This window comes from Rattus rattus, chromosome 6 (assembly GCF_011064425.1).
Source record: "Rattus rattus isolate New Zealand chromosome 6, Rrattus_CSIRO_v1, whole genome shotgun sequence".
Classification (NCBI taxonomy): domain Eukaryota; kingdom Metazoa; phylum Chordata; class Mammalia; order Rodentia; family Muridae; genus Rattus; species Rattus rattus.
The window spans coordinates 149,167,688-149,180,777 of record NC_046159.1 but is presented as its reverse complement, the minus strand read 5'-3'; the positions used below and the strand labels follow the sequence as shown (position 1 = coordinate 149,180,777).

General features: G+C 38.3%; 1 protein-coding gene across 1 annotated transcript in view; it reads right to left on the bottom strand.

The window, feature by feature from the left end:
* Magi2 (membrane associated guanylate kinase, WW and PDZ domain containing 2) overlaps positions 1-13,090 on the bottom strand; it is a 1,438,642-nt gene that overhangs the window by 826,459 nt on the left and 599,093 nt on the right.

Below are 13,090 nucleotides of genomic sequence, written 5' to 3'. Positions count from 1 at the left end.
TGGACATAGCAATATGTAATTAGGAACAGTCTGTAATTATGTTCTGTTAGCAGAAGAGTAGTTGATTTCCCCCATGTCCTATCTAGTCTCAGTTTCTTGGTCACTTTAGCTTTGTTAGGTTTAAGTTTCATCTCCTGGGCCTTAAGTCCAAAAAACAAAGTAGTTGGTTATTCCCATAACATCTGTGCTATTACTGTAGCACAACAAAGAGCAACAGAGAGGCTTGACAATGTCCTATGATGTGTGGAGTGTTCCTTATTGAAAATGATTCAACAAGGTGTAACACCCATTCTGGGCACTGAAGGTTTCTGGGTGGCACAGGGTGTCTGGTTGGGGTAGTCTCTCTTCCCTCCTATGGTAATTCCATTTATTTAGATTCCCTTCATATATGCAGGTACTTGAGGAAGCTTCTAGAGTTCTACAGTACTAGGCTTCCATGTGTTTTTTTCAAAAGGCCTTTAGTGTCAGTCTCCCTGCCACACATATATTTCCTCTGTCACCCTTCTCTTCCGTCCCCTTCCCTGCTTAATCTTCCTAGTTTAGTTTCCCCTGTATCTCTCCAAAACATTTGGCTCTATTTCCCCTTCTTTGGGAGATCCTATACTCCCTACTGGTCCCTTAATAGGTATATAACCTCTGAGGTTTTACTGAGAGTAGAACATATAACAAATGCTTAAAAGTTAACATTTACGCATGAAAGCATACAATATTTGTCTTTTGTGGTCTGAGGTGTACTTTATCCAAAATAATTACTTTCTTGTCCCATCCCATGACCTGAGGGATTTCATAATTTCATTTTTATTAACAACTGAATTAACATTATTCCTTTATCAGTTGATGGACATCTAGACTGTTTCTAAGTTTTAGCTATTATATATTGAACAGCATTGAATACAGATGAGCGAGTTTTTCTGTAGTAGGATGCAAATGCCGTGGATATATCAAAGAGTGATATAGCTATATCTTGAAGTAGCTTAATTCTTAGTTTCCAGAGGAACGTCCATCCTGATTTCCGTAGTGGCTGTACCAGTTTGCATCCCACCGGCAATGACTAATTGTTTCCTTTTCCTATATCCTTACATAGATGTGCTGTCACATTTTTATTGATCTTGGTTATATTGACTTGGGTAAGAGAAAAGGTCTCAAAGGAGTTTTAATTTGAATTTCTCTGATGGCTTAGAATGTTGAACATTTCTCTAAGTGCTCCTCAGCCATTTGCTTTATCTTTTGAGAACTCTCTGATTAGCTTTGTACTTCATTTTTAATTGGGATGCTTTCTTGATTCTTGATGCTTAGATTTTTTTTTTACAGCCCTAGCACAGATACTAGCCCTTTGTCAGATGTGTGATTGGTAAATACCTTTTCCCAATCTGTAGCCTGATGATTTCTTCGAATGATGGTGCCCTTTTCCATACAGGAGCTTTTCAGCTTCATGAGACTCCAATTATTAATTGTTGATCTTAGTGTTTGAGTTATTTGTGTTCTCCAGAAAGTCTTTTCCTGGGTCAATGAGTACAAGACTCTTGCCTACTTTCCCATTGATCAGATTCAGGATATCTGACCATATGCTTAAGTCTCTATGCTGAAGTTGTGTTGAGTGCAGGGTGGTAGATACGGGTCTATTTTCATCCCTCTATTTTCATGCAGCCATCCAGTATGTTGACAACGCTGTCCTTTTATAGCGGTTGACTGGAAGCACTGATCAACATGCACAGACTGCTTCTCATGGAGAAAATGGGAAATGTGGGGAGAAGACGGTGCTCGGAAAGTGTCCTGGAGAATGAGCCCAGCACATTCCCCTCTCAAAGGAAAATGCTATCAAAAGCAACATTTAAGACTCTTGCCTCTTCTTCATAAACCTAAGCAATTGATGATAGTTCTCAAAATGAAAAGTTAATTTCTTATTGCCCAAGAAAAAGGGATATATGATTTGATTTACTCTAATTAACAATGCACAAAGTAGTATGGCATCTTTGTCGGAGAATATTTGGGTATAAAGTTTGTATGAAATATAGCTTGAAGTGAAGGCTTCTCTGTCCAAAAGCAAATATATTCTATACAGGAAGTGGGGAATATCACATAATCTGAATTCCCTTGATTTATACCAGTTTTTTTTTTAAATAAGTTTTTGATAGGGTCGCCACATCAGTCTTCTGGCATTGTAGAAGTCGTCAGATGTTAAAAATGTTTTACATGATATTCAAAAATACATACAGACAGAAGAATACTGTCTCATTCACACACACACACACACACACACACACAGAGTCACACAGACACACACACACAGTGTTTAATGCAGTGTTGGAAAGTTGTAGAGTGAATCACATGTTTCAAGCTAATGTTTTCTCATACTTCCCATGGCATTCAAGTCATCATAGGATATTTTCTTATGTTGACAATACTTTAAGAGATATAGAAAGTCATATATTATTTATGGAAATCAGTTCCAATGGCCAGCAGACAGATATTGGTCTGATCCAGAGAGAAGGAAGTATAATTGCTTTTTCCCATTCCTGTATGGGAGCCTTTGGCTAGCTCTGTTACTTCTGTGTAAGAGAGTTCACTATAGAGCAGCAGAGTCTAACATTCTGATCTACTGTTTCACCATTGCTTATTTTAAATTAGAAAGTATTACAAAATGGCAAGCTAACAAGCAGTGGGTTTTGATACACATTTTTTCCTTCTACTTACAATGTCAGTAAAAGCCATTACATTTTAAACAGATGTGTGGGCAGCTAATTCCTATAGCATCACAATCAATATAATGCTCAGAGGTGAAAAACACTTCTATGATACAGGGGACCATTTATTCATCTTCAACTTCATCTTCTTGACGAAACAACATCGTTGTTGTCGTCATCATCACCACCACCACCACCACCACCACCACCATCATCATCTACCCCCAGCAACAACAGCAGCAATACCAACTGTTGCTCATGTAAGTCAAAAGAATTTTCCTAAAGTTGATTAGACTTGAGAACTGAATCAGGCTTTTTAATTCTTCCTTTGTGCCTTCTTAGTATCTCTATACATGATAGCATTCTATCAGAGATGTCTAAAATTATCACCAAAAGAATCTTCAACTCAATATTTAGAGAAAGTTTGAAAGGCAAAAATTAAGTTATCTCTACAGTGAAAACAGATTAAGATCCTGTCCTCTGAGGCTAAGTTTTCACTCTAAAATTTACCTGGAGCTATTATGTTCTCAATGCTAAGGAATCATTGAGTAGACAAGTCTGACTAAGTAGAGAGCATTTTACAGATTTCTTACATAAATCCTACTAGTATACAGCTTCCCCATGATAGTGATTACATCTTTTCCTTGGGAGTGGCCACTATTGGCAAGCCAATGGAATTATTTCCTTGCAAATGAGTAAAGTGAGTTATACTATGGATGTGTAAAGGCAAGACTTTTGCTATCCTCTGAACTCTTGGTGCCCAAGGAAGCCTAGGTGCAACCCTTGTAAAGTGCCCATTGATAGTCCCTCCACCTTTAACAATGGAAGGTATGAAACAGTGCCCTCGCATTCAGCATTGTCCTAAGTACAGCGCATGCTTTCTTAGAAATTATACTCTGCTCCTCCCTTTGTGTTTATACAAAAACCTAGGATTTATTACCTATGTACATAGCAGCGCCAAAAAATTCTTACTGAGCTGAGCTACGATTTACCATTGACCTTCCTGTATATAAATTCATTTTATTTTTGAAATCAATCAGGCGAGGTAGAAATTGTTACCTTTTCTGTTTTTATCACTGAGGTAGCATTGAATTAAGCGATTGTGCCTACCTCAGTGTCAGTATGTAGCCTGTCATCTAACTCAAAATTTACCTATGTGGTCTCAGGTGTCAATGAAGCATGACTCATGAATCCCTCCCCATTAGTAAACACTGTCTCCATTATTTTGAAGTCCATCCTAGTTTAAGCTTTTTCCTGGCATATGCACTCAGGGCTTGTGTTTGCTTTGATTAAATCCATTGCCCCTCATTGATATGTTCTTTTTTAAGTTTCCTTAGGTCAATTTGGTAGATTTCTTTACAGATACAAGAACCTTTTCCATTTTCATTATGAAATGAAATCAAACAATGAAAAAAATATCACTGTTCATTACAGTGACTGCAATAGCAAGTGTATCTAGAGACATGGACTCTTATTCTCTGGGATGTTCGTAGAGTAATTCATTTCTTTTAAAGATGAACTAACCATGATGTAGCACTTTTAACTCCCAGCAAACAGAAGCACTCAGTGTAGATATATACCAGCTCTACAACAATTCAGTACATCTTAAGCTTTGCCAGTTAGACAAAAGCTTAAATTAAATTATCAATGGATTCAAGTTACAACCAAGATTTTGACAGTAATATTCTAGAGCTTTATACTTTTAAGAATGTTTACATTTTAATTTTATTATGACATCCATTTTTCTGGAAGACTGACCATAGTTTTGCCTCTGAAGTTTGAAGTTTTATTTTTTATTTATATCTTTTATTTGGGGAGGGCTTTCAATAGTGATCTAGCTGCAATGAAACTTCTTAGGAAGATCCCATTGGAAAGAAGTGACAAATTGAAGGTTTTTATCTTATAGTAGCACGTATTGAGACTTTCTGAAATAATTTACCTGCAAATCCACTTAGGCTTTCTTCACTGTATACATTGACTTCCCTGGTGCACCTTCGTCACACTCAGCTCACCCATACTGCTTAGAAGTCTTGACCTCCAAGTTATAAATGGGTAACACTCACTACTAAAGCTTGCTGGAAATAGTTTGTGCTGGGTCTAGTCAGCCTGATGAACAAGTCTAACCCCAACCTTAGCTTCAGTACCCTGCTTAGCTTCTATTCTGAATACTTTTGTTTACACATCTAAGTTATCAGAAAGTAGACATGAAGCTTGAAGACAATGTGTATATTATGGTTGTCATGGTTTCGTGACAGGATCAATCAACTAGGACCAGGTTGGTTTGAATCTTAGCTAATCAACCTCATATATCATTCCAACACTAAATGATTAGTCTGTTTTGCCAACTCACTTATCTTCTTCACTTGCTTTTCTTCTTTCCACAATATTATGGGTCAAAATGTATAGAAATGAAGCACTCTGTCTGCATTACAGTTTTAGTAAGCAGCGTCTCTCACATGCACAGTCAGAACCTGGGAAATTCTGAGAGGGTTAGATCAGGCCTAGCTGGAAGAAATAGGTCACAGGGAGCATATTTTGGAGACCATTTATTATCCTAGTCTCTCTTTCCATGTCTCTTGCAGGCCTTACTATCCACCATGAAGTAAATAGACTCCCCCATCTCATGTTCTTCTTGTCATGCTATTCTGCCAAAGCCCTTGAGAGCAAGTAACCAAAGATCCTCTACAACCATTATCTAAAGTAAACTTTTCCTCCATTTTTATTGCTCACTAGGGAGTCTTGATCATAGCTATACAAAAGTACCTAACTCTATATGTATGTATGTAACTTATGAATTATGGGAAATACTTCAGTAGTGTATACTGTTCATTTGATAGGAAATTCTCATTACCATTCAGCTATATATGCATGCATAAATACACCTTTTGATAGTGCATGGGCACCATAGATTGCATATTTTCTTCCTATACAAAATCCCAGAATTGTTAGGATGGTATTACAATATATACAGAGATATAATACACGGAGATAAGAGAAAATACATACAGAGGATGAAACAAATTGAACAAACTAGTTACTGAATGCATAGGATATCAAAATTAAAATACTACTTTAACAAATAAACCAACATATAAATAAATGCATCTTTTTACAGAGGAAATGTTCTGCGAAGTAGAACATTTGATACAAACACTGCTATTTTCTAATATTTAACAGTCCAGCTATTCATTAGTAGATTTCTTGTTGGAGACACATCCTTTATAGAGTTATTAAAGGAGATAAGGAATTCCAGCCAAAAGGGTCATATGGCAGAATTGGAAATGAGTGTATCAAGAAGGGAATAAGCAGGAAAACACAAATGAGTGATGCAGGGAGGTGGGAAGAGAGAGGAAGACAAAGCTCACTTTTTCCTGAGCACGAGAAATGGAGCCCAGATCCCCATCCTGGACACAAAAATTAGAGCCAAGTGTGACCATGCTCACTTATGACCCTAGAGATGTGGTCATGTCCACCTATTACCCCAGAGCTGTGGCCATGCCCACCTATTACCCCAGAGCTGTGGCCATGTTCATCTACTGCCCCAGAGCTGTGGCCATGCCCACCTATTACCCCAGAGCTGTGACCAGGCACACCTATTACCCCAGAGCTGTGACCAGGCACACCTATTACCTCAGAGCTGTGGCAAGTGGCACGGGAAGACTGCCGAGGCTTGCTGGCTCTCAGCCCAGCCTAGATCTCTAGACCTCTAGGTTTGGGGAGAGATGCTGTCTCAAGGAAATAAGGCAAAACGTGATAGAGCTAGATACTAGACATCCTCGTTGTTTACCCCACGAATGTTTACGACTAATTGCATTTGTGTATTTATGCGTATATACATTCATATAACACACATACAGAAACAGAGGAAAGAGAATAAAAAAAGGTTTTTAAAGGAACAGAAAAGAGAAGAAAACATAAGATTATAAAAACTGCTATATCCAGGTGTGGTGATGGACAGCTTTTAACTTGGGACTTGTTCAGAGAGCAGAGGCAGGTGGATTTCTGAGTTCCAGGTCAGCTAGTCCAAAATACTGAGACCTCGCCCTTCCCACTCCAATACTACTGGAATATGGAGCAGGGTATAATCTGATTTTGCAACTGTGTCTTTTAATATGAATGATTAAAGTAATGACTATAGAACAGCTTGAATACATGCATCATACAGATTTTTGAAAACAGTTGTTTTTCCAGATTATTCAAGTGCACTCAGGTTTGGTAGAATTGTATTCTTATTAAAATCCCAGTAATAACAAAATAACAAAACCAACAACCTTACTGTGCTGACAGCTGTCTTCTCAGAATATTCAAATAACTAAAGGGACAAATGGTTTCCTCTTCACAGAAAGTAGAAGTTCACGAGCTCTTTATCTATTTATGTACAGAAGGACAGAAGACAGAAAGTATAAAGTCAAGCCTTTTAGTGACTGTCCCATCATGACATGATTAGCAGAGGTCTCATTAATGCTGGTCACTAGGACACTTTACTTTTACTGCTGGCAAAATAATTTTATTCGTCGGCAACTTTCTTTTCTGAAGTATATGGGAAAAGGTTTAACTATTTTCTGTTGGGATTCTGTGTCCTTTATTAAAAAAAATATAAACTTCAGGTATCTATAGTGTCTTAAATATATATTAAAAACTCTTTAAAGCTTACCAGCTAAAATTATTACACATAAATGTAGTCCGGAATAGACTTCACTCTATGATATTTTGGTAACACAGATGGTCCTGTTCATCTTTCATGTACATAGTTTGTGTATCAATATAAATATGTTTATGTGATAACTTATGTATGGTTGAGATTTCTGAGACTTTCCCTGAAGAGATCATGAGAGTTGGATTCTCAGACCCGACCCTTAGAGATTCAGACTCAGTCATGTTTCGGGTAGGCTCTGAACATGCACTACGATGTGTGGCATTGACGCTGCCCATTTGCTGACTACACTCTGAGTAGCATTCAGAGTACGACCTCACTTGCTAAGTTTTCTCAATGGTGGGAAATGTAGTTTATTCATTAGCTTATACAGATAATGAAAAGTCATATCTATAAATAAGGGAAGTGGGCTAGCAATATGGTTGAGTATCCATCAAGGCACTTGCCACCAAGCCTGGCAACCTGAGTTTGATTCCCAGAACAAAAATGGTAGGAGAGAACTGATTCTGACAAATTGTCAAATTGTTGTCTCTTATACATATTTTGTACATATGTATATATATACATACATATATGTATATATTATATATGTGTGCATGTGCACATGTGTATATATATTTATACACATATACATACACATATATATCTGCCTATTTCCTTGACACAAATATACAGTATGCCAAGAAATTAATGTTCGTTGGTGGGGGGCAATAATATGACTTTGTGGGTAAGGCACCTGCTGCTCACCTGATGGCCTGAATTTGATCTCTGGAACCCATATGGTGGAAAGAGAGAACTGACTTTAACACATTGTCCTCTTCAGTCTATAACACTTGTTGGCATGCAACTATCTGTCACTCGGCTACAAGTATCTGCATGTTGCACACCAAACAAATAAATAATGTAAGTAACTTTTAAAAATTAAAAAAATTAATTTTTGTCTTGTCTTTGATTATTCATAAGTGAACAGTCTCCGAGACGGAATGAGCTGAGGCTGAGGGCACCTGTCAGCGTCACTGAATGTGAAGAACATGAAATTTGAAAACAGGGACAAGATTTCAGATGTCAGACTGAGCATTGATTAGCTGTGTGTCCTTGGGTGAAATACTAAGACTTTCTGAATCCCATTTCCTTTTGTGGTTCAGAAGGAACAAGACACATGGGGCTCTGTCAATGCATTTCACAACCTCTGTGACTAGATTACGTAATGTGTAAAGCAATCAGCCAATATCCTTTGGAAATTTCAAAGGGACGGAGTCTTATCCATTATGTCACGTCTTATCCCCGAATGTTCCTCTTCTGTCTTCACAGGCCAAATGCTTACCTTTCATCTCAGACTTAGACTTTAATGGCCCCAAGAACTGGCAGCTTTATCTGGTAGGCTTCTGCATGAAATGTGTAAATCTCCATGACCTCCACATTGCTTAATCCTTCTTCTAACCAAGATGGCTGGCAATCCACCTATCTACTGAAATAAAGTCACCCACTTTAAGGTAACTGTGGTTCTGCAAGCATCATATTGGTTTCTACCACTGGGGGTACCCCGAGTTTCTTTTCGGAGTAGCTCCCTGCACAGCCTGGCTTTTCAATTCTCTTGCCCAGGAAATTCTCTCCCGAATTGTTCCTTTCCCCATATATCTTTCCACCACTGTTCCTGTTTTGCTCCTGTTGGGTTGCTTCTAGATGATTCTACACATGCGTGTGCTCATTTTTCTAGTTCTGCAGTTTGATTCTTTTCATACATGTCCAGTGCAAATCTTTCTCCGAAATGCATACCCATAGTTTCCAAATGGTTTACATTCATTTTCCTTCCCGCAGAGACATGGCATGATGTTAGACACTCAAGAAATGTTAAGGAAGTTTTTGATACTCCCTATATTCTCTATTGGAGGGAATGAAAAGATACATCTCTCAGACTTCAGTGGTGATTGGAGATAATTCCCTCTGCTTGGAAAATGTTTCATTGTGTCTTATGTGGAAGACACCCTCTGCATCGGGCCAGAGCTTGGCATTCCTGTTCTAGGATCCTTTTCTGAGTTCCCAATAATCGTCTATAAATATTTCTCTACAGTGTCCTCCTGTTTGGCTTCCAGGCCATCCCACCAGTGTTTTACCTTGTGGCATACCAGTGTATTTATTTACATTTCAAATGTTATCCCCTTTCCCGTTTTCCCCACTGGAAGCCCCCATCCCATCCCCCCGCCCCCTAATTCTATGAGGGTGCTCCCTCATCCTCCCATTCACTTCTGCCTCCCCACCCTAACATTCCCCTACACCGGAGCATTGAGCCTTCAGAAGACCAAGGGCCTCTCCTCCCATTGATGTCCAACAAGACCATCCTCTGCTACATATGCAGCTGGAGCCATGGCTCCCTCCATGTGTACTCTTTGGTTGGTGGTCTAGTTCCTTGGAGATATGGGGGTGATGGGTGTTAGGTTGGTCGACTTTTGCCTCCAGCCCTACCAGTGCATTTTTTATCTTTGACAGATGAGTTACCAGCATGCGTAAAACAAGCACATACTATCTGGTGTTTGAAAATGTTGTTTGAGGGACAGTTTGATGGCTCCACACAAAAGGCACTTGTCACCAAACTAACAACCATTTGTTTCCCAATCTCCACCCAAATGTCATGCTGCTCCTTAAAAATGTGAATTTCAAAAAGAGGATAGGAATATTGTTTGACCTCCTTTTCCAAAATCATTTAGGTGTTCATGCATATGACTCCAAACTTGAGGGTACTGACTTCTGTAGGCAGCAGAGCAAACTTCCCTATCAGGTATGATAGGGTCAGAGAAAGAACACGAGTTAGAACTAGCAGACAACGAGTGATCTTAGAATTCCAGCTATTATGAACGACAATGAATGAATGAATAAATGAATGAATGAATGAATGAATGAATGACATTGAGAGGATAATCTCTTTAAATGGACCTTCATAGCTGGAGTTGTTTCCTAAGCAGGGTCTTGTCAAGCAAGGGAAAACAGCACGCATACATTAGGATATTGTAGAAGACCTGGCTATTTTCACTTCGGGAGCTCAGCCTTCCTCAAGGCTGAAAGAAGTAGGTTGGGGCTCAGAAATGAAAGGGAGTCATGATGTGAGACCAAATCTAAAGAGTTAAGTCAATTCTGTTCCTTGCAGGAGGTTGCTGTCAAATAGGACTCTCATTTGTGTTTCCTAAGTGTCATTCTTACAGCCATTGTTCGCAGCAGACCTTGTCCTTTTTCCTCTGCTACCTTAATTCTGGGTAGCATTCAGCTTTGAGTTAGACTGTAGTAATGTCTACATCTTTTCTGAAAACAAACTATTATTCACATTGTTTTCAGTTTGCTTTTTGTCATTTTCAATCCAATAAAGAACGCTGAAGAGGCAGTCGTGTTTTTCATGAAGCCATATATCAGAATAACTCTGTGAATCTAATTTCCATATAAATTCTCTACAACATGTCTAATACATTTGATTTGTGCTATCACTTTAGCAAACAAACAAAAAATCCCTGTGTGGTTACAGTATCAGTGAGAACCTGAGGTACTAAAATGTTGTTTTTCAGAAGTAATTTATTTCAGAATAATTTTTCATTAAGCAACACTGTCAAAATTTCATTTTTTATTATTGTAATTTTATGCAGTACCAGCTCTAATTGATGCATTAAATATTTGCTGCAAATGTATAATACAAGTATTTTTTCTATACACCAGCATCAACTTCAGATTTGACATGGTTTTCAAAACTTCTGAGTCTAAGGGACGGCTTGAAATGTTTAAGTGCAAGCTATAGGCATGTGTTTGAACTACCAGACTGAAGCCTATGAAGAAGTGTGATTGATGCATGTGGATAAAACTATAATAAAATGAGATGTAATGACTAGTGTCAAGGTGAAGCCTCTAACTTAGTGGAACGATTGTTTGAAATACAGACTGTCTATTACAGGGTTTCCCACCATGAGCTTCACAGCTCCTTGCTGGAGGGCCTGTTCTGTGCACTACAGATGTCAAGTGGCCCCACTTTTAAATGCCATTTGCAGCTTCCCATCCCCCAGGTTGTGCCAACCAAATGTTTAGTTTAGAAACACCAGTCACTATGTTTCAGGCATGCAGGGCTTCAGCACTGGAAGAGAGACCAGCATACCCTGCCTGCCCTGCACGACTGGTCGTGTCGGTACCATGTCATTAAGATTCAGCACAGCCTTAGAGGGCTGCTGTCTGCCCAGTTAACATGCCATAGTTGATGCACTTAGTGGGACTGCTGTCTGCGCAGTTAACCTGGGCATGGCTGATGCTTAGAACTCCATAGTTTGTAACATTGACTGATTATCTTGATACTGAGCATAAAGGAGATTTTGAAATTATAGTCATTTTTCTGTAATTTTCTATGCAATTTGTACTTGTATTAAACTTTGAAAACTACACGAAACATGAAGGAAAATATAAAAGTTACAAAGTAACAACTGACAGCATCTTGGAATATTTGTGTTTTCTGCATTTTTAATAAAATTTCACAAATTCATATATGTCACTTTCTGTTAAAAGAGTGAAATTCTCTTTTAATTTTATTTCATGTATATTTGCTTAGGTCATTATTCACTGAGAATACTTATTTAATGTCTTTTATTTGTAAACAGCACAGTGATTTTTTTCATTGCATGCTTTTTATATATTTTCTCAACAAAAAAATCCTAAGTGTAGGGACACCTTTAAGGTACCATTGCTCTAATGTTGGCTTCTTTTGTTTTCAAAATGTACCTTTAAGCCAAATTGGTAGTTTTTAACTTTGGCTTTTTGTTATTTTATTTTATATATAATTTAACAATATCTTTATGAATAAGTAAACTTGTAGAAGTAGGCATATGTACAAAACTGCGACATAAAAGAAAGAATATAAATTCAGCATTATACATCACTTAAAATTTATTTATTTATTTATTTATTTCATTCTGATTTTATAGGAAAATAGCTTTGGTGCTATTTTTTAGGTCCCTATTTAGAACTCTATAGTCAGTCACTGAAGGAACAACTGTGTCTCTAATAAAATGATTAGTTATACTATATCAAAATATATAAATCATGAGATAACTTGGCCTGCTATCATTTAAATCAAATGGATAAGGACTATCTATTTTCTGGCAGCTGATAGGGGAGCAGATGCAGAGACCCACAGTCAACCATTTTTCTGAGAAAGAGCCCAAATTGGAGATCTGCACTGGGTCCCACCTCTGGGAGCTAAGGAATCCCATGGAAGTGGATAAGGAAGAATTGTAGGAGTCAGAAGGGGTCAAGCACACCAGGAGAAATGGCCTACTGAATCAACTAAGCATGGCTCATAGGGACACACAGAGGCGGAAGAGCAATCATGGAGCCTGCATGGGTCTGTGCTAGCTTTCTTCTTAGATGTTATGGCTATTAGCATGGGGTTCTTGTGGGACTCCTATTAGTGGGAGTGGGGGTATCTCTTGGGGCCCTATTCCTCTTACTGGGTTGCCTAGTCCAGCCTTGATATAAGGGTTTGTGCCTAGAGTAACTGTAACTCCTTTTGCTGTGTTTAGAAGGCGGCTCTTTTCTGAAGGGCAACAGAGGAGGAGTGGTTTTAGAGGAGATTTAGGTGAAGGGAAGGATGGCAGTAGTGGAGGGAGGGGAAAGAGTGTTCAGGATGGATTAGTGTAAGAGAGAATTAAAAAATCTAGGTAATTCCTAGCTATACACCAAAGAAAAATCAATAAATGATCTTTGCACATGAATCAGTATTCATAGTGCC